Source organism: Abramis brama (genome assembly GCF_963993115.1).
Source record: "Abramis brama genome assembly, chromosome: 9".
In the NCBI taxonomy this organism is placed as follows: Eukaryota; Metazoa; Chordata; class Actinopteri; order Cypriniformes; family Leuciscidae; genus Abramis; species Abramis brama.
The window spans coordinates 6,633,549-6,657,420 of NC_139971.1; the positions used below are offsets into that span (position 1 = coordinate 6,633,549).

Sequence of the window (23,872 nt, forward strand, 5' to 3'; positions counted from 1 at the left end):
AGGCACATCTGGCCCTTATTTTATTGGTGTTCAATTTTGCATCGGTATGTGGAGAGGGCAACAAACAAAGCTCCAGTCCCACCCTGTTCCCATATTCCTGCCTGCCGCCACCAGGCCCCTACTTCCCCCCCTGGGCCTAAGATTCATTTTAACACACATAGGCTTGGCGCACATTAGCGTGTATAGGTACAGATCTTATACTGAAGTCGAATTCCAGAGTAGCCCCCACAGGGTAGATGACAGGGTTTATTTAAAAGAAAAAAAGGCAAGGAGGAGACTTCAAGTCTGAAGAGGATATTAAAAAAATACACAGGAGGAAAAGAGCACCCCTGCGGCAGGAGCAATTTTGTACCTTTCCAGAGAGAGAGAGAGAGAGAGAGAGAGAGAGAGATTGTGTGCTTGACTGTGTGAAGGTTGGAAAGCCAAGAAAAAAGCGACTGCAAAAGGACATCAACTCTATAGTAAGAACTACTTTTGTCACCTGCACAATTTGAGCAAAATACTGCAACAAAACCAGAAGAGAGAGAGAGAGAGAGAGTTGAAAAAGTTGTTGAATGTGGCAGAGCACCTAATGAAAACCAACTGCCATTCCTGTCACCTATATATATCACCCATCCATTCCACTACAGGACGCCATTAACGGGAATAACAGCCTTCTCTTCTTATCCAATCTCCACTCAACTCCTTCTCACTTTCCGTCTCTCTTCGTTCTTCGTTTCCTGTCCTTTGATTAAATTTTCAAGAATGAAAAAAATTTCCCTGAGTCTGAAACCATACCACACGTTTTTGTTACCTTCCATTTCCTCAAGACACTTCAAATGAGTATTGGATGACAATAAGGTGTTTCAGTTTTGTATGTGTAATAACATGTTGCTGACTCCTCCTTTAGTGACCGGAACGCCCTGCACAGGAAGCTCTGCTGACTAGTGTTTGATTTAGCAAGAAGAGAATGAGCAGAAAGATAACTAAACAGTGACTTTAGCAAGAGGTATTGTTTTTTGCAAAGTTTTTAAAGGAATAGGTCATCCCAATAATGAAAATACACTCTTCTAACTTTCTCACCCTCATGTCGTTCCAAACCTGTATGACTTTCTTTCTTCTGTGAAAGACAAAAGGAGAGGCTTGGCAGAATGTTCAAGCTGCTCTTTTCCATATAACTTTAACTCTTTGCACAGCAACACGTTTAAAAATCTGCTTTTGTATTCGATGACAGAAAGAAAGTCACACAGGTTTGGAATGACACAAGGGCATATGATGACAGAATTAAAAATTTTGTGTGAGCATTTTATTTAATGATTTCAAACCAAATTCTTGAAAGGGGTCTTATTATGTAATGTTGCTGTTTGAGCATGAAAAATCTCTGCAATTTACAAAGTCCACTTCAAAGGGAGTTATTCTCTACATCATTAAGCACTGTTTCTGAACTCCCTGAAATGCCTTGATTGTGGTCTTGAATTTTCTAACAGAAACCTACATGTCATAATATCCCTCATTTAAATAATTCCCACCCAAGGCATATACAAAAAAGGGGTGAGTTCTGGCTGAGTTGTATTACTGGTGTGTTGAAACTTGCGGTTATGATAAGAGGTTTGACATTTCTGAAACATGCTCAAAGCGGTTGACCAATCACAACACACTGGTCCAGCCGACCAATCAGAGCTCATTCGCTTTTCAGAAGGAGGGGCTTCATAGAGACCGGAACTAAATAGAGGTGCGTTTCCCAAAAGCATTGTTAGCCAACTATGGTCGCAAGTTCTGTCGTTATCAGCATAGTTCAACGAGTCTGTGTTTCCCGAAACCATAGTTCCAACGAACATTCGCAAACAAAAATCGCAAAATTGTGTGGTTGGAACGACAGCTCTTGACCTGTGGTTAGAAGCATAGTTTCTTGTTTCCATGACATGTGCTCTAGTACGTAAGAACAAGCCTATGATTGAATCTGGAAATAAAGAAAAATAAAAATTTGAATTATTCCTCAGATGCCATGTCCGTAATTTATAGCAAAACATCTAGCATTAAATCGATCTTAAACAGATTCATTAAAAGAAGATATTACTCCAGCACGTGCATGATATCATTAACTAACGTGGTTGAACGACCAATTTGAGACAATACAGTTTTGGAAAAAAGTCATGACTAGCTAGATTCATCGTACTATGGTAGTTAAGCAGAGAGTTATGTTGTTGTACAGGAAACGCACCCCAGAGCGTTACAAACAGACTGGGAAGAGAGGTGCTGCAATAATGTAAAATATGTGAAAAATTCATTCAAGCACGATAATCTATTCTAGTAGACCCTAAAAACAAAATCAAGACTTTGAAAAAGGGCATAATACTGTAGGTCCCCTTGAAGAAAACTCTTATCCCGTCGGCATCTGTATCTCCAGAATTTTTTTTCTGTAATTCTCCTCTGTACTATGGCCAAAGACACTAAATATCCTCTGTAAATCTCTTAGATTACATCACAACTGAGATTATCAGTCAGCCACCAGTCATGGTGCCACCAGCCAGCATGATGGAAAGACAGGAAGTGGAAGCTGTGGAAAGCGAGACCCTTAGACTGAGGGTGGAATTGCTCAAGAGGGGAAGAAGGATACAGACATGATACTCTTCTTCTTTCATCCCCTTTCTCCAACCTTCTTTCACTCTCAATCTGGTGAAAGTAGGCTTTTTGGCCAGGCCTGGGCTGCCCTGATCCCTGAGGTTGGATAGCAGATGGAGATAAGAATGGAAAGACTGGAGTTCTTTCACACTTTTCACTAGTCGCTAATCCGCTCCAGCACAGCCAAACCACACAGTCCAGTATTAGCTTACCTGCTATGACCAGCCCAAAAGCAGCCAATGAATATTAGAATGTTTGTTTTATTGTGTGTGGGTAAAAGATCATGAATTTCAAGGGAAACACTTTGGGTCTGTCTATGTGACGGTGGTTGAGGTTTTGGCCATTGCACTACGTTTGACCTCCAGGAAAATATGCACTATATCAATACTGATGTATTAACAAGCTCCTATTTGAAGGTTGGATAACAGCCCATCACTATGTCCCTCTGCACATTTTGGCCCAAAGGGTGTGCCAACATTTTAAATGGACAAAGGACGATTATTATGTCTGAACTGAGGAAAATTACAAGCTAACACCAGTTCCAACTCCATAAACACGATTTTGATCTAAAAAATGCCATTACTTCATCGCACAACACTTTCACACATGTGCTGTCAATACACAGTTCTGACACTGCGCATAAAGTCATCTGTGTGATATGAAAGCCTTTCTTAAAAGCATTACCTCTACAACCAGCTAATAGGCTACTGTGCAGTCTTACCTGCATATCTGCTACCACTCTTTAGTTTCCGCCACACTAGCCACCAAACATCTCTCTCTCTCCATTTATTACCTTAATTTAATGAGGGCTTTCCCTTCGTAACCTTTCCAGACTGATTTATTGCTTGCAATGCTGAGATCAGAGAACCGGGCGCTATAGGGCACTCTAGGACACCCTGCTGCCCCTTCCTGAGTCCAAGCACTAGGCCGATGTAGGATATGTGACTGCAAACGTGGTGTAACTCACAGCTGGGCCCAACATGGTGAGAGGTGTGAACACTCGCCTCTTAATGAGGCAAGAGAACAAGCGGTTTAGAACAGAGGTCAGAGGTGGTGGGAGTGGGGCCAGAGAGGCTGGCTCTAATACAGGGGAAGTGAATTAATGGAAAAAAGGAGATTAGGACTATGTGCCGTAACTCTTGAGAGAGACACATTGTAGGTGTGGAACCGGACTTTTGATGATAATGTGGGCCAAAACTGCAAAGCAATTTATTTTTCATTTCTAGCAGCTGGAACGCAAGAGAGCTACAGTCTTAAGAATAAATGTTTCAGAAAGAGGTTTAAAGCCCTAGGCTATAAGAGAATAATTTCAAGTTCCTATTTAGCTATATAAGAAGTTCTTTAGTTAACATCTTTATATTGATGCTTCAAAACCCAATTTATCTTACAGAAGAAACTATGTAGGCTTTCATAGTTTTGTCAGCCACACAAAATCTAGTCCAACTTAGAGCACATTTTTGTGAAGATCCACCAGCTCAGGAAAGGCATGTGTGACTGACATGAGAAGTGACTAATGAAGACTATATGAAGATTCTGGTCGGATTTTGGGGCTGCATAGACTGGGTAAACCCAGCCCGATCTGCCGCCGATTTGATTTCTCCCTGCAGCTCAGGCTGGAAACCTGTACATTTTTTTCTATCCTGCTTCCGTTACAAATCTGCGGGGACCAATCACAAACTGGCTTATCCACCTGGCGTGCTATTGGCTCTTGCACGACCGTCAATCCAATTCCTTTTAACCTCTCGGCGATGCTCAATGGCTTCTGTAGTTTAGCAAACAAATCGCTCGAGTGGGTGTAAATACCATTCACTTTCATGTTTTTTTTGCACAACCTGCAAAAATCGCACGATACCATTGCTGCTTCTGCAAATCGCTGATCAATGCTACAAACCAACACATTTGTTGACACGTTTCCTGCCTGGAGTTTTCGCGTCGCTCTGCAAAGTACGTTACCCGAATCGTTGGTCTGATTGGTTGAAGGACTATCCAATTGCGTACAGAGTCATTTGAACTATGCCCGTTGATCACGCCTCTTGTGCAGTAGAAATACAGAGCAGACTCCCCAGACTAATGTTCAATCTTAAAAGATTGAGCTTGGTCTGGTGATGGCCAGACTAGGGGCTGCATGCAACAACCGAGCAACTGCCATTGAGATCAATGGGAATACATATTCTTTGGTACCTTTTTAATCTTCAAAAAATCATCTCAAAAACCTAATGCAATGAATAATGCTTTTTAACTTTATTTTTAAGAGACCATGTATCTACAGAAGTTGACCAGAGAAAAGAATTAGACATCTCTGAAAATAAGAGCCTGTCTAAAGCCCTGGTAAAGCTGTGCTAAAGATGTTCCTCATCAGTTTCCTAAAGGTTAAGTGTGTGATCAGGTTCATTTCTGCTTATTTATTGGCGCTCTAAGCTGGTGTAATTGCTAGAGGATGGGGCATGTGAATGCAGTGTTGTTTTTATGGTAGAGGGCTTGGATTTGTGGCTCTACAATGATCAGCAGGGTTGCCAAGGAGAACTTGTTTGGACAGTCACGCCCCCCAAAACCAAAACTACACCACCGCAATAAATTTTACACTTGAGGAACGTCTGGACGCCACTAGGGCTAAGGCAGTCAAATCATGATACTCATAATCAGACCTAAAAGCAAACTGAGGTTGAAACTTGTGCTGTTTCTGTAATCAGCAATGATTTGACACATAAAAAAAATGGAAGGGGAAAACAGGGATGAGACAGGACTATGTCAAAGGGGCCATGATTCCCTGATTTGTGGGTACCTGTTACCCTTTTCACCCAGAATGCTTAGCCTCTTGCCCTGGATCATCTCAATAACTCCCTTCCTCTGACGGCTCCCAGCAGCACCATCAATCTGTCCTGCACCGGGATAAGAGACTGTCCTGTCTCCTGCCTTACCCCGTCTCTATTTCACCCGATTTGTGCCGGGGGTCAAATTTCCAATGTGAAAGTTAAAACAACAACCTTGAAACTGCAAAACAGCAATAAAATCTGATGCCTTAACAAAATTTCTTTTAGAAAAAGATTCATCTACCAAGCCATTTTCAAAACAATAAACATGGTTTGTGCTGACCACAGTATGTTTTTTTCAGTGAATTATTGGCTAAAACCATCACAATACGATTTGTTTTACAACTAACAAATTCCGTACAATGTAAGGTTTCCACTTCTCCAATATAAAATCCTGTAGTTGAGAGCAAGAATACTGGCAGAGGATGACAAGCATTACATTAGGCATTATGAGTGGATTAGCTACATGCTAATGACTTGCCCGTTTGCTAATTTTATTGGAAATGTAGCTATGGTATTAACTTGAGACCCTTATATTCTCTACTACAAAGACACAATTAGGCTGTGCCAATAAGCTGAAAGACATTTTTTTGTTGTTGTTTCTCTGAGTATACAACCGGTTGCCGAACAAAGTTGTGTTTAACCGGTTACCTGACCTGACTCTGTAGTAGTTTTACAGAGACGTCAGGACAGCACTGTTTTCGAGAGGAGCAGGGTTACAGCAATAATCACGCTGTGTGGGCTATGAAATACTGTGAATGAAAGCAAAGGCACAAGAGAGAGATAACGAGACTGAGGTACTGAAGGCCGTGAAATACATGCCTCAGTGGAAAGCGCTCTTTATTTACTTTTAACAGGCCTGTAAACTTACTTTCAATGCCCCAACCAGAACACCATAAGCCTGGACTACTCAAGCCTGTGTTTCCAGCAGTCGACAAGAGAGTCCGGTCAATGTTTAGTCTGTTCTTGCGCTCGGCCAATGGGCAAGTGATACTATCTCATATGCAGAGATATTATATAAATACAAGGACTATCAGGGGCTTTTTGAGTTGTTTTTCTTGGTGACCTTCTGTCCTGCAAAACTAATTTGAAACAGAAGCTTCTTCAGACAGATTCATCTCTTTTTTCCTATGGCCGGCTGTCTCTCTATCCACCCCCAGGGAGCTGCAATTTATGCCCTAGGAATAGGCACAGAGAATGGGGCTGAAACAGGCGCAATGGCCTGGAAGGCTGGAACCGATTGTCCACGGGTTGAGAGGGTCTCTCTGGTGGTGAGTGAGGCTGAGAGAAAGAGAGAAAGCATGGATGAGACCATTACAGAGAGACAGTGGGAGAGAGAGTGAATGGAGATTATTATGAAGACATCAGTCCGGGTCTCCGGTTTCACATCTGCCTAAGATTCCTGCCTCACATCCTGTTGAAGGGAATCTTTCATCGCCAACATGTTCTAGCCTCTCGCCTTACACTTCCTCACGCTTAAAACCCTGACAAAAGTACCATGGTAATACCATTTTATAATACTGTGCACCATAATGACAATGCCTTATTATTGCTTAAAATATTTTCATGTTTAAATGCCATGGTATACGAGTATAGTTATCATGCAGTACTATGGTATTTATCAAGATACCATGGTGCTAACACAATACTTTTTACAGGGAAATGTCTATGCAATAAAACATGCTAAAAAATGCAAAAGATAAAAAAGAAACTGAATGTTTTGCAATATGCAGTGGGCTCCAAAAGTCTGAGATCACATTGACAATCTGTTTCAAAAAAATAAATAATAATAATATATATACATATACATACAGTAGTCAAAATTTGAAGTGGATCAAAACCTTTCATCAAAGTTATACATGAATTTTGAACAATACCCGTTCTCGAAAAAGTTAAAACAAAAAAATGGATGTAAAATTAAGAAGAAATGTTTTAGATTCTGCACTAGGTCACTTATCAAATACTGTAAGCACATTTGTGGCATTGATCATGTGGCTTCCTTTGTACAGACAGTCAGATGTTCTTGCTTCAATTGCTGCTGTCATTAAAGCAAAAGAGACAAACCAAATACTAAAACATTCTGAAATTTACGTAATATTTGTTCAAACGTTTTCTCAAATTATGTCGCTATGTCACTGTTTTCACTCACACTTTGTGCTGTAACAGTTTTCTATTTGCGCTTGCAATATGCTATGCATGCATTCATGTCTGTATTCTCAGTCTCTGCAACGCCTGCATGTTTGCATATGTTATTGCTTCTCAACCCTATCCAACGTGCCATATCCCTGTCCAACCAAAACTCTGAGCAACAGGCCTGCAGCATAACACTGAGTAAACACGCATGACATTCACTCAGCAGCTGGGAATACTGCTACCAACGGCACAGACCGGAGCAAGAACCATATTTAATGGGCAAAGAAAACATTTGGTCTCACTTGGCAAGCAGGGTGTGCAATGCATGAGAAGATGTCTGTTCGTTATGAATATATTTTCATACAGAGATCCGTAATAAAATAATACGATTTTATAAAAAATGTCAAAGTAAATTTTAATCTGCAGATTATATGCTTTACTTGTTTATATATATTTTTATATATTTTACTTATTCATTTATATTTAATTTAATTTATTCCTGTGACGCAAAGCTGAATTTTCAGCATCATTACTCTGAATAGTGTCACATGATCCTTCAGAAATCATTCTAATATGCTGATTTGATGCTCAAGAAACATTTCTGATTATTATTATCAATGGTGAAAATAGTTGTGGAGCAATTGTTGTGGAAATGGTGATACGCTTTTCAGGATTCTTAGAAAGTTCAATGAACAGCATTTGTTACGTTTATTTGTTAAATTTATTAAAGCATATATTAAATATAAATCTTTTGTAACATTATATAAATGTCTTAAATGTCACTTTTGATAAATTTAATGCATCCTTGATGAATAAAAGTATTAATTTCTCTCTTTTTTAATCTCACCACAAATGTTTGAATGGTACCATTGTTTCCACCCTTTTCAACATTGATAATAATAATCAGAAATGTTTCTTGAGCATCAAATCAGCAAAGAATGATTTCTGAAGGATCATGTGACATAAATAAATGTGGCCTTGGCGAGCATAAGTTCTTTCAAAAACATTACAAATTGTAATGTTTCCAAACTTTTGACAGGTACTGTATATAGTTTGTACTAAATTAAATACTAACTAACTTATTTTTTTTAAAAATACTTACTAAATACTAAAGTTATTCAATGATGTAGTAAAGCTCTGCTGATTGACAGACGTCACAGTTCAGTGCAGTATTGCCAGTTTCTGGACTGAACTCTCTTCCCCAGTCCTTCACGGAGCGACACGGTTGAGGCCCGATGGAAAAGCCATTGTTTGTTTAACTACTGTTTTATGGAATACCTAGTGACAGGAAGTTCTTAAACAGCAGCAGTTACTATTTATATAGTGTCCCTTTTGGAGTAAATACTCACTAAAATCACCTCCTCCCCCGTCAACCACACACAGACCCAACGGGACACCCCTGCACTGAGGAATGCACCCATTCACAAGCTGGTGGCCATCTTGAAGGCTTGCCTCTCACTTCCTGTTACCATGACAACACCCAGCCGCCTCCGACGGGTGTGAATGAGAGCCGATAAGCCCTCTCTCTCTGAGTGTGTGAGCAGTAATCCCACTCATGTTCAGCCCATTCAGAGTCACAACCACGACGGTATTTAGCCGTGTCTGCCTCCTTTATTGCTTTTATTAGTTTGCCATTGGTCGGCTGCATGACAGCTAGTAAGTGATGTCATCTAATTACTTCCTTCGTTCTGTGTGCCCTTCGAATGCACCCTCAGGTTAGCTTCATGCAGAGCAGGTGTGTGTAGCGGGTGTCATCAGCTGACGGATGTGATGAAAAGAAGGCAATACTTCAGTTCGAGGGATTAGTGGTTCAGTTAGAAGCGGGAGTCTGAAACAGTATTAGCATATGTGTGTGTGAATGTTTGCCTATGTGATGCGCTCTCTAACCAACCAATTACTTGTTTTTTGCAAATGAATGGAGGATTTCAGAGGTTTTAAGAAGAGTTTGTTAGCATCAGCAACGATGTGAATAAGAGTCGGAATGGGATTATATGTATGTGTGTGTGTGTGTGTGTACAGGTTTATATTACTTCATATTACAAAGAGTAAAACCTGATATCACCTACATTGTAGGTGAGGGAAATGGATTAAAAAACATAAATAAAAAGTACAAATGCAGAAAGTTTTCTGTGGTGGATAGGTTTAGGGGTAGGGTTAGTGTAAGGGGACAGAATATACAGTTTGTACAGTATAAAAACCATTACGTCTATGGAGAGTCCTCACAAAGATACAGTAACAAAACAAAGTTGTGTGTGTGTGGTCCAGGTTATGGAGACAAAATGTCCCCATAAAGATGGGTAATATCTGAAATCCTTGTCCTTGTGGGGACATTTTTTTGGTTCCCATGAGGAAAACAGCTTATAAATCATACTAAGTGATGTTTTTTGAAAATCTAAAAATGCAGTTTTCTGTGATAGGTAGGTTTAGGGGATAGAATATACAGTTTGTACAGTATAAAATCATTATGTCTATGGAAAGTTACCATAAAACATGAAAACCCAACGTGTGTGTGTTTATGAGCTCCTAATCGAACTCTAACTGGGGGCAAAATGTCTGAAAAATGTCCCCAGAATCTACCGTTCAAAAGTTTGAGGTCGGTAAGATTTTTTTCATCTTAAGTCTCTTATGCTCACTAAGGCTGCATTTATTTGAACAATAATCAGTGTCACATGATCCTTTAGAAGTCATTTTATTATGCTGATTAGGTGCTCAAGCCTATTGTTATTATCAATGTTGACAACAATTGTGCTGCTTATTTTTTTGTGGTAACTGTGATACATTTTTAACTGCATTTATTTTAAATCTAAATTATTTGTAGCAATATTAAATGAAAGTATTAATTTCTTTCAAAAACAGTACAGTAGTGTATTTGATTAAAGGAATGTTAATACAAGCTAAGCTTTGTTGACAGAATTGTGACACTTTTAATTTCCGCAGAAAATAACAATCAAATTCCGACTTCTCTACGAAAAGCGTGTACAGTACTGCATGTTACAATGCAAATTTATAGAGGCAAATGCGCTTGTCTTTTTGTTAACGCACAATTAATTGCACAAAATGTATGTTTGTTGAGCTTTTAAAGTTTCTAAATCAGCAGTTTACTGGTGCATTACTTCTCTAGAAGGAAGAACTTCTGTTACTGATGTAACTCCCATTGGTGAAGTTTGCTATACAGTGCTTAAACAGTACTTTACTGCAGATAGTTAAGTCACATCCAGGAGTTAAATTGGAATTTTGGAGGATTAAATTATATCCATCTCCAAAAACCAATTACCCTCGATCCAACTTTTGTGATAGTACTATATGCATATATGCTAGAATAACATAAATGATGACCCAAACCAAGCAACATTACTATTGTTTATATTTGGATGTATATCAGAAACATGGTGCATTTAGTTACATTTTATTTTGTGATTTAACTAGAACCGAGGGATACAAAACTGGACATATCAGAATATGGAACAGATTGACACACAAAGGGCCCTGAACACTAATCCAGATTGTTTTAGCCTAGTTTAAGAACAGTTGACAAGCGAGTGTGTGCGTTTATGCTCCTTCCTGTCCCCCACAACTTATACATACTTCCATGTGTGTATCTCCGCATGTTCTCACACACATGCAGCCGTGCGAGTGAGTGTGTTGTGATGTTCTCGGCTATAAATCAGCAGAGAGGTCGACGCTGCGGGACTGAAGGAGACATTACTGAACCCTGTGACTGTTCACTCTCTTTACCTGCTTCCTTCCACTCCGTTTCCCCTGTTCCACATTCACTCACTCCATCACGGATGAGCCCTGTTGTGTCATCCCTTTCCAGCTTATCTTTAATGATACCCTGTCTACAATATCCATGTAATGTCCTCCAGAGAGGAAAAGACAGCAACATTTTTTTTTAAAGCTGCCTCAAGAGGAACAGTTGCATTCTGGGAAACTTCCTGATCACACAAGAATATGCCTGTGGTTAAAGTTCACATGTGGATTACATGTGTCCTTCACAGAGAATCCCAAAATGAATTGCAACAAGCTGAGTGAAAAAATAAATCCAAGATGGTGGACCAACACACTCTTCTGTCAATTCGTATCTATTTGATGTTTTGGGGAAATTGGTGGCTAATTATGAATTCGTACAATCTCATTTATACGTTTTTGTCAAATCTGCGTACGCCTCACTGACAATTGGGTTTAGGGATGGACATTCAGGCTTACTTTCTTCCTAGAAATCGTACTTTTCCGTACAAATTCATACAAAATCGCTACCTTGTAAAATTATTTTACTGGGTGGACTAAATGAGAAAAATAAGCTTACATTTCATTCAAAACTTGAAGTTTCTATAAAATACAGTGAGGAAAATAAGTATTTGAACACCCTGCTATTTTGCAAGTTCTCCCACTTGGAAATCATGGAGGGGTCTGAAATTGCCATCGTAGGTGCATGTCCACTGTGAGAGACATAATCTAAAAAAAAAAATCCAGAAATCACAATGTATGATTTTTTAACTATTTATTTGTATGATACAGCTGCAAATAAGTATTTGAACACCTGTCTATCAGCTAGAATTCTGACCCTCAAAGACCTGTTAGTCTGCCTTTAAAATGTCCACCTCCACTCCATTTATTATCCTAAATTAGATGCACCTGTTTGAGGTCGTTAGCTGCATAAAGATACCTGTCCACCCCATACAATCAGTAAGAATCCAACTACTAACATGGCCAAGACCAAAGAGCTGTCCAAAGACACTAGAGACAAAATTGTACACCTCCACAAGGCTGGAAAGGGCTACGGGGAAATTGCCAAGCAGCTTGGTGAAAAAAGGTCCACTGTTGGAGCAATCATTAGAAAATGGAAGAAGCTAAACATGACTGTCAATCTCCCTCGGACTGGGGCTCCATGCAAGATCTCACCTCGTGGGGTCTCAATGATCCTAAGAAAGGTGAGAAATCAGCCCAGAACTACACGGGAGGAGCTGGTCAATGACCTGAAAAGAGCTGGGACCACCGTTTCCAAGGTTACTGTTGGTAATACACTAAGACGTCATGGTTTGAAATCATGCATGGCACGGAAGGTTCCCCTGCTTAAACCAGCACATGTCAAGGCCCGTCTTAAGTTTGCCAATGACCATTTGGATGATCCAGAGGAGTCATCGGAGAAAGTCATGTGGTCAGATGAGACCAAAATAGAACTTTTTGGTCATAATTCCACTAAACGTGTTTGGAGGAAGAAGAATGATGAGTACCATCCCAAGAACACCATCCCTACTGTGAAGCATGGGGGTGGTAGCATCATGCTTTGGGGGTGTTTTTCTGCACATGGGACAGGGCGACTGCACTGTATTAAGGAGAGGATGACCGGGGCCATGTATTGCGAGATTTTGGGGAACAACCTCCTTCCCTCAGTTAGAGCATTGAAGATGGGTCGAGGCTAGGTCTTCCAACATGACAATGACCCGAAGCACACAGCCAGGATAACCAAGGAGTGGCTCTGTAAGAAGCATATCAAGGTTCTGGCGTGGCCTAGCCAGTCTCCAGACCTAAACCCAATAGAGAATCTTTGGAGGGAGCTCAAACTCCGTGTTTCTCAGCGACAGCCCAGAAACCTGACTGATCTAGAGAAGATCTGTGTGGAGGAGTGGGCCAAAATCCCTCCTGCAGTGTGTGCAAACCTGGTGAAAAACTACAGGAAACGTTTGACCTCTGTAATTGCAAACAAAGGCTACTGTACCAAATATTAACATTGATTTTCTCAGGTGTTCAAATACTTATTTGCAGCTGTATCATACAAATAAATAGTTAAAAAATCATACATTGTGATTTCTGGATTTTTTTTATATAGATTATGTCTCTCACAGTGGACATGCACCTACGATGACAATTTCAGACCCCTCCATGATTTCTAAGTGGGAGAACTTGCAAAATAGCAGGGTGTTCAAATACTTATTTTCCTCACTGTAGGTCAGTGCAATAAGTTTTTATATTACCCAATATACATTTGTATTGAATAAATGTATTGTATTAAAGGACTGTGCCTTTAGCTTAGCAACAAGCTAATGCCATAGTCTATTGAAATCAATTCAGTCTCCTACTTGGAGGATTATTTGTGCAGCGCAAAAGTTGCTGCCTATCTATAATGTTCAGATTCTCTAAGTTTATCACAGTGCATTCTGGGATTTCCTTCTCCCTGAGGGTGAGTAGGTGATGCTTCCTTAAAATTTGGCCAACTCAAGGTAACTTATAATGTAGCATAACTTACGCTTTTGTGAAGAAGCACACCTATGATGCCTTAAATCGCTGTCTAGGTTTTGAAACATAACAATTGTTGTTTCTTAACAAAGTGTAGTTGGTCCGAACATAATGATATGATGAGGGGAGTAAATAGGGCAAACACTCTGCAGACTCTCCAGGGAAAGAAGTGGGGTTCTGAGTTTGTGTATGTGAATGAATGACTTATGTTTGAGGCCGAAAGAATGTATGCGAGTTTGTGTGTGAGAAAGAGCAGAGTGCAGAGAGATGAGTGAATAAGTGAGATGTAACATTCTGATGAAATTCCCTGAGAGGCCAGAATGGATAATACAATCTCAGACACTGATGCACAAACCAGATGGGTGGGGGTGGGGGTGGGGTTCGTGGTGTTTAAATCCCTCTCTCTCTCACACACACACACACACACACACACACACACACACACACACACACACACACACACACCTGTCTGAGTTAAGAGATATATGGCGTTCCTGAGGGATATTGGTTACGTATGTTGTACAGCAGTAAAAGGAGTTTCTTTACATACTGTACTGCGACTTTTACAAAATATGATATATTAATTATATTATATTATATTATATTATATTATATTATATTAATTATATTATATTATATTATATTATATTATATTATATTATATTATATTATATTATATTATATTATATTATATTATATTGCAAAGATTAAACAGGATTTAGACTCACATTTTGTATTTGGAGCAATTAATATATGTGTTCAAAAACTAGTAATACAGTATAATAATATAGCTTTTTATTGTGGGATATAAATTTCTTTATGGGTATAGTTTTGTCATTACTTATTCACCTTCATGTTGTTCCAAACCTGTATGAGTTTTTTTCTTCTGTTGAACACAAAAGAATATATTTTAAAGAATTTTGGTAACCAAACAGTTGATGGACCCCACGGACTTCCATAGTAGGGGAAAAAATAAACAGTTTGGTTACTGATATTCTTTAAAATATTTATTTTAAATTATTTTGTGTTCAACAGGTTCATTTTTGGGTGAACTATCCCTTTAAAACCAGCATGAAATGTACTTTAATACACTTAAAGTCTGGTGCACAATTCATTATTCCCAAAAAATATATTTATATTTGTAGTGTTTTATCAAAAAGTACCTTTCTCTGCCTCTTCAATGACTTTCCTTCTTGTCTGATGTCACTTTTGAATCCTCCTCCTCTGAACCCGTTATATAGTGAACAATTTTAACGATCCATATCCATTTCACATGGATAAAATCATGAATATTCTATTTCACAATGCAAAATACCTACATCAGGTTGCAAAAAGGGTTGAACGACATTTTACGTTGATTTTACCCATTTCTGCTGCTGCATTCCACTCTAAAAAATGTATATTCAAAGTAACTTTATATTTATATATTATTGTGTTCGAAATTCATAAACATTGAAATCCAAACCCATACAGTAGGATGAGTTATTCCAGACAGGATTTAATAAGCTAACCTTTGACATAAGGACACACATTCCTGTGTGAGGTTGAGGATTCTCTCAGGTTTGATTTAGCTGTGTACTCTGACCTCTGACCCCTGAGTCTAACCCAAAGCCCTGATGGCACTCCTGCTATCTCTAATGACCTTTTGATAGTGGGAGAGGAGGAGAGACAGTGGAGCATCACGGCCCCCGCTGGAAAAGTCAACACTACCCTGTCTTGCTTTGCAGCTCGTAAACACTGTTGACAGCGATCAGATCCTGATTATCCCGGGACACACACTCACACAAAGCAAACAATAAACAGGACCGTGGGTTGAGCACCTGACAGGGATTTGTGATACAGTGGCTAATTTTAAGGTGCTTGAAGTAAGGAGGTCTTATTTTTGGGTCTGTTTGTGTTTTACAGTTCCACTAAAAAAGCAGGCGTGAATCGCAAAAAAAATCAATAAAAATAAAAAATAGGTTTAGATTATATTTCATTGAATTAAAAAAATCTAAATACATATTCAAACAAAAAACATAATTAATTAATTGGCCATTAATTGGCATAAAATCATTGCAGTACTACAAATACAAACATAATGTATAAACATTTTACATTTTAAGTAGCCTATACTTCATTGTTTTTTTATTCACATATAATGAAAATGAGATTCATTAGCATTTTGGTAAAATGTGTGTAATTTTCTTTAAAAAAAGGAAGAAAAAAATAGGCTACAATTTCTATTTTGAAGCATTTTTTTTCTTCTTTTGATATTGGGGTAAATATGACCTCAAAAGGTTTATTTGCAAATTCAGGGGAGGGTACTTATTACCACAACATTTCTAATTTATTGATTTAAAACAATCTTATAAGTTGCAAACATTATTTGATGAGTTCTGTTGACATTGTAATGTTTATCAGTACATTAATATTTACAAATTTCTGTGTTCATTTTTTAATTTTTTAAATAGTAACTTAATGAAATTGTCTTGATAACTTTAAAAATTAGCCGGTGGATTTTTCTAGTTCCCAGCATGCTTTGCATAGGAGTGGATAAGGAAAATATATATTCAATTTAAGTGTTATTTTATGTGTTTTTAGTAAAGGGAAATTATATTTGAGTTTTTGTGGTTGTCATTGTGCTGAAGAGTGGAGCTCATGTTGTGAGTGGCTAAATGAAAATAGGCTATATTGAAAATATGAGTGTTAAATGCCAGTGACCAATAATATCTTACTTTGTTATTAAATTTGCAAGCAAGTGACAATTGGTATATGCTATGTTAACTGTTTATTTTAACTGATATAAATAAGATTATGGTTCCAGAGCCAAAACTCAATTATGTGGATTCCCTCCTGAGTAATCAACTTAAAAAATATTGTGTATATGCTATTAATTATTAAAGGAATAGTTCATCCAAAAATGAAAATTATCCCATAATTTACTCACCCTCAAGCCATCCTAGGTGTACATGACTTTCAGCGAAACAAAATCAGACTAATATTAAAAAATATCCTGGCTATTCCAGCTTTAAAATCGGAGTCAATACCCTAGATTTTGAAGCCTAAAAAAGCGATGTGTTTTTGTAAGAAAAATATCCATATTCATAATATAAACTATAATTACTGGTTTCCGGTAATAGCTGAGTCTAATTCCAGCAGAAGAGTGACCTCTGACCCGACGCATGACGAAGGATGTAGGAGTAGCGTAAAGGTGAGAGTAGACGCCTCTCGCGGTCCAAACAAATAGGGCTAAGCTACAACCTCAAGCTCCTCTTCTCTTATATCGATATCCTCCAACATTTCTCTTTAAAACTTCTCAGTTTAGACTTCTAATTCGTGACTGGTGTTTTGTTTTGCTCTATCCTTCGCGCTTCCGTGTTCGTCAATACATCATGAGTCGGGTCAGAGGTCACTCTTGCACCGGAACTAGACTCGAGTATGGCCGTTACAAGAAGCCAGTGATTATAGTTTATAAAGTTATAAAGTTGGAGCCATATTGATTACTTTTATGATGGATGGATGTGCTTTTTTGGGCTTCAAAATCTAGAGTACCATTCACTCCCATTATAAAACTTGGAAGAGCCAGGATATTTTTTATTATAAAGGTCCTTGCACACTGAGTCCAAAATTTTCATATGCGTCATTCGGTGGCTCTGAATTGTCAAAACACCTCTCAAAAGGCTTTCTACTAAAATCAAACTCGATCCAAATTATTTTATGACGGACGAAAGTTTCAAAGGCAGTGTGTAAATGTGATTGACACAATGTGAGGTCGTATTTATTTTTTAAAGTGCGAAAATTTCGGACGAAACTTTCGGACTCAGTGTGCAAGGACCTTAACTCTGATTGTGTTTGGCTGAAAGAAGAAAATCATATAGATGGCTTGAGGGTGAGTAAATTATGGGATAATTTTCATTTTTGGGTGAAACTTTTGGAACTTAATGTTTTAAAACATTTGTTTTAGGCTTTAAAAAGTCAAAAGGACACCAAACACTAAGATTGGTTCAGAACTCATATTTATGAATAAAATAAAGGCTTTTCAGAAGCGCACATGGCCATCAGAATGGTTACTCATTCTGAACTGACATGTTGGTATGAGAAACCGAGACTGCAGGACCAGAGGGGAATCTCTGTACCGGCTTCACTTCCCAGCATGGCTCCGGCCTCTCTAAGTCTCTCGCTGCTGTGCCTGACCCCCTCCAAACTCTTTTGTATGAAGACCCCTGCTCGCTGTGGACTGCCAGCTTTCTGGCCTTTCACATGAGACTGTGTCAAATTATTCCCCTCGAACTCCCCCTCCTCTGAGCAGTAGCTCTCTCTTTCTCACGTGCACGCACACACTCCCACCAGCGCAAAACACAAAGCCAGAGACAAGGAGGGCAAAAGAGAGGTAATGAACTAGAGGAGGAAAGATCTCCGACCTGAACAGAGAGATGTAACATACATGAGCAGTGTGTGGAAAGGTCTACACTTACTCTCCAGGAGTCTTTGATTTCATTCCAGGACCTGTCGAATCCACGCAGCCCAACACACAGGCCTTTAGAGTCGGCGCAGGGCTCACGGACAGCATGCTGCTCTTGGCTTGGGCTGAGCTTTCTTCCCTGACAAAATCCCATTCAAAAAGACGAAAAGCTCAGAGAGGTGAGAGGAATGGAACTGTTGGGGCAAAGGCCGATAATATGGACTGGAAGAAATGCTGAAATCATGTCCAGAACCACAATGTTTGAGGATAATTAAAGATACATTCTTAAAAATAATGGGTCCATTTGGGTGTTTTCGCAGCGATGCCATAGAAGGACCATTTTTGGTTCCCCAAAGAATCTTTCAGTGAACAGTTATCAAAAGAACTTAGCATGAAGAACATTCTAAAGAATGTTTTTCCCACTATAAAGAACCTTTTGTCCAATGGAAAGGTTCCATGGATGTTGAAGGTGCCCCAATGAACCATAGATGCCAATAAAGAACCTTATTTTTAAGAATATTAAACATTAAATGTAAGAAAATATGAGGGGCGCTTGCTGTCGCCAAGTTGTTGGTGGTCATGCAGGTGTTGCCAAGCGGTCAATGGGTGTTCAACTGAGTGGTTCAGAAGAGCCCACCTCAAAATTCTATGCTAAGATAATAATTCCTATAATTATATTATATTCCTATATGGCTCAGTTTTCCTTAATATTTGCCCTTTTTATTGTTACTGCAGGCAAAACGTCTTATCACTAGGAATTGGTGATACATTTTACTTTTTGATCCAACATCAAGTACAATCAAGAATTATATAATTGATATAAATACCAATACCTGTATAAAACTGTAGAGCATTTGAGTGATTTGTGGGATTAAAATGGGTTATTATGGTCATCAATATTAAAAAGCAAGTACTGACATTACTCCTTTGTTTTCAAAGAGAAATAGAAAATATTTAAATAGAAAAAAAGCTCTTTTAAATTGTAATAATATTTTGCAATATTACTGTTTTAGTGTATTTTTGACCAAATAAATGCAGCTTTGGTGAGTATAAAAGACTTTTTTCAAAAATATAAAAAATAAATCTTGATTATTCTAAACTTTTGACTGGTAGTGTATATACTACAAAAGCCTATGAATAACCAAAAGAAAAAAAGAAGAAGAAAAAAAGTAATATTTAGCTTGGTTATTATTTTCTCTATCACTTTGATAAGCACCAAACTGTTTTGTATGAGCCACTGGAAAAATAGTTCCTTCTGAATGCAGATATGGTTAATTTTTCCCCCAGTTCAAAGTTTATAATATGCATTAACATTCAGGTAAAAAAAAATATATATATATATAATTCATATTTTTATGTGAGGATTGATCTGGTCATCCCTACTTCAACACTAACAATGTGTGACGAGTTACATGCCAAATGTTAATACTAATAATTCAATCACTATATAGGTATCTGCAAATAATAACAGTGATGCAACCACCACTAACAAGTTTATAAGATTTGATCATTATTTCACAATATGTATTGACAACAGCTGTAAATCTGTTTCAAATAAAAATCAAAAGGGAGAAAAGTGGGGAGCTGGGGGCATATTGGCATGTCCAGATCCTCTCAAGCAGAATAAAAAGCAGCAGTTGTCAGATAAGAGGGTCTTCACACTCCATCAGCTCTCTCTCTCTCTCTCTCTCTCTCTCTCTCTTTCTCTCTCTCTCTCTCTCTCTCTCTCTCTCTCTCTCTCTCTCTCTCTCTCTCTCTCTCTCTCTCTCTCTGTCTCTGTCTCTGTCTCTCTCCCTTCCTCTTTCTGCTTGGCCGAGACCACAAACATTATGTTTCTCTGCAGACCTGGAAGGAACTGAATCAGTTCTTCCACTGGAATGGGCTGTCAGAAAGCAGGCGGCACCTGCTGCCCTCCCGTCCGGGTGGGCCGTCCCATCACCGGCCTAGTCCAATTATTACATGTGCAAAGATTATTAAGTTATTTACACATGCCCATACACAGAACAAATGACTGTTTCACACACAAGCTCAGGCACACAGCACATTCTGGCTGTACACACACACACCAGCCAGCCACACCTGAACTTCTCCCCACACACACGCACACCCTCATCTCACAAAATAGTCCCAGCCAAACAACATAAACTACGTCCAACCAATGATCCTGAGCCCAAAAAATGATCCACAGAATGTAGCTACTCAAACAAGGCACACACTCGTTTTAAACAGGCGCTATAAAAGCAAATGCTATGCTGTTCTTAATCCATGTTATGATCTTTTTAAACTCTGTCCTTTTTTGTAACTGTCCTTGTTGGTGAATGACTGAGGAATGTGCTCTGTACAAATATATCACATTCTTCCTGAAAACTCCTGCATTGCTGAGGATTATGGAGGCATAAACAGGGACACCACCTGCCAATCGCAACAACATCTGTCTCAGTAGCGCTCAGTAAACGTTCACCTTACACAGGCTTAGAGCAATGGAAAAAAAAATATGAAAAAAATTAATTCAATTAGCTTTAGATGTAAACTGATAGATCAGTGAAATTTTAAAACAATTAGTTGTGTGATAAAAAAAAGAAAGAAAAAAATATATATTTTTAAAATACTTGAACTTGTCTGTAAGGACTATTCTGTTCTTCAAGACTGTTTAAACATTTAAAAAATGTTAAGGCTTTGTCAAGCCAAACACACTTTTCATGTTAAAAATTATGCAGGTGCGCCATTTTCTATTCATTTTATTCTGCTTCTTTAAATAAAATTTGTATTACAGTTCTAATTCATGTTTCATAAGGCAAAAAAATTCAAAAATTCAAATTCAATTCAAAAGGGCGCTCAACCCAGACAAACAAATAGGCTATAATATATATATATATATATTTGGTGGAAACAATGATACCATTCAAACATTTGTGGTAAGATTTAAGAGAGAGAGAGAGAGAGAGAGAGAGAGAGAGAGAGAGAGAGAGAGAGAGAGAGAGAGAGAGAGAGAGAGAGAGAGAGAGAGAGAGAGAGAGAGAGAGAGAGAGAGAGAGAGAGAGAGAGAGAGAGAGAGAGAGAGAGAGAGAGAGATTAATACATTTATTGCAATAAATTGATCAAAGAAATTTATAATGAAAGATTTATATTTAATAAATACTTTTAAATAAATACATTTAATAAATGCTGTTCATTGAACTTTTTATTCATCAAAGAACCCTGAAAAAAGTTCTATTTCACTATATTTCCACAAAAATGTTAAGCAGTCAAGTGTTTTCAACACTGATAATAAGAAATGTTTATATGTAATATGTTTATATGTAATATGTAAGTAAATCAGCATATTAGAATAATTTCTGAAGGATCATGTGATTGAAGACTGGGATAATGATGCTGAAAATTCAGCTTTGACATCACAGGAATAAATTACATTTTAAAATATATTAATATAGAAAACAGTTATTTTAATTTGTAATAATATTTTGCAATATTGCTATTTTTACTGTATTTTTATGTACTTTTTTTTGGAACAAATCTTATTGCAAAGTGTTACATTTTTTAATAACATATCCTATTATTGTTTTATTATTTTAGTTAAAACCAAGCATATAAATATCACTAAATTAAATTTAAATAAATACTGAAGTGAAAATAATTCCAGTCTGACAAATGCAAGCTGAGGATGACTGGGGTAATGTTGGTTATGGTGCTCATATTCATTAAAGCGCGCGCGCACACACACACACACACACACACAGAGAGAGGCAGTAGAGTAGGGCAACCCCCTGCATACTGAAGCTCTGCCCTGCTGCTGTAGGGCTGGAACATTCCTGCTCTGACGAGCTACAGAGCAATATGATCCCCTCTCTCACTCTCCGTGTGTGTAGAAAAAGACAGTAGTAGTAGTAGAGAGAGAGTAAATGTGTGCAGGGGAAAGAGAAGACAAAGTGAAACAGTTAGACGAGTAGGGTTCACTTACTACGAACTTCACCGGGACCTGAAGGTTTGAGTACGTACTTTGACTTTGACTCGGCTGCGTTCACGCGTCTGTACGTCCTGGACAGAGAGCAACGCAACGGCATATCGTTATTCCTTTTCCCGTTGTTTTGCACTTTGCGCCCGCGTCTAATGGAGGGCCCCGTACGGATCTGCTATCAAGAGAATGTGTTTCATTGCTAGTGTGTCCGGCTGCCCGCAGCTTTTGCCCTCCTGTAAAAGGTAAGAACATTTGGAGAGGCTTCACACACCGCCACAGTGAAGGGACTCTTCCGCTGAAGTGTGTAACAGTGCGAAGAGTTCATGTGTATTCACTCATTTATCCTGCACGAGACGCACTGCAAACACCATAGATGAGGAGAAAGTGTAAAGTGTTAGACATGATTTTTGTTCTGGAATGCATGAAGATCATTTTCCCCTCAGAACGTGTAGATGTGAAAACAAAGTTTTACACCAAACTCGACGTCACTGTAAACTGTGTAGATGTCAAAGTGTAATGTATTGGCATAAAGTTCCAAGTGAAAAAGTTTTGTTTTGGCATACATAAACAACCCGCTTTCCATATTGTAAAGAGTGTACAAACAAAGTTTAAAGAAATCAAGTTTCAAGAGTTAGAACAAACTTATTTGAGTGTTACAGGATGTACAGTAGTGTAGACAGCGTAGAAACAAAGTTGAAAGACTTGAAACAAAGTATTTGAATGTACAGTGTAAATTGTAATTGTAAAGGATGTAGAAACAAATGTAAAAAGGGTGCATTAAACAACATTTAAAAAAAAAAAAAGTTTATAAACAAAGTTTCAAGAATTTGAAACAAAGTTTGAAGTGTGTAAACCAAGTTTTTAGTGTAAATACAAGTTTACAGAGTGTACGTTTAAAAGATTTTATGTTGGAATGTATGAACACCCTTTTACTGAGTGTAAAGTGTGTTGAAAGTTTCAGACTGTTCAAACTGTCCCTGTATAAAAGTGGCAAGTGTAAAAAAAAACTTTCTATCCCATGAATGAAACCACTTCAGTTTTCCTGCGTTGACTTTAGTTTTTTTTTCTGACAGTGACTTTAATCATAACTATAACCGTATGAACACAACATGATGTTCTTGTTGGCCCTGAGAGCACTCAGATTTATCTATGTAAATATGAAAACATAAAACTATTGGAAATGTTTTCCTCTGTGACAAGTGTTTTGTTTGTATTGTTAGTGTGTCCATAAGCACTTGTTTGTCTTCTAGGGAAGGTTTGGCTGTTGAATCCGTAAATAAAACCTTAAACTAGTGTGCCTAATCACTTAACATAACTGCTTTTTGCTGGCATTCCTCTGAAGTGTCTAAGTTGTCATCCATCTTATGTAATGAATGTATTTGTAATTGTAAGTCTTTATTAACATGGAAAGAAGGTAATGTCTTCACCTCTATTGCAGTTTGATTTGAGCAATTTCTTGATGAAAACAAACCCCACAATATGTATTAGTCAGACCCCAAACACTCGGCTCTGTGAAACGAGATACCTGTGAGACAGAACCCATGTTTTTTTTCTTCTTTTTTTTTCTGGAAAATAAATAGCAGTAGAACGAAAGACAATAAAATAGAAAAATTGAATAGAGAATTTACAGAATTGGTTATTTTAGAGCTGCATTTAAATAATTTAAGTGTCATAATGACCTATTAGTTGAAT

The 23,872-nt window shown here is 38.1% G+C and overlaps 1 protein-coding gene across 1 annotated transcript in view; it reads left to right on the top strand.

Moving 5' to 3' along the window:
* Nucleotides 1-21,950: 21,950 nt before the first annotated feature.
* cdon (cell adhesion associated, oncogene regulated) overlaps nt 21,951-23,872 on the top strand; it is a 39,790-nt gene continuing 37,868 nt past the window's right edge. The window contains exon 1 of the mRNA XM_084124581.1: nt 21,951-22,422. The gene's annotated coding sequence lies outside the window, so the exon portion shown is untranslated. The remainder of the gene's footprint in view (nt 22,423-23,872) is intronic.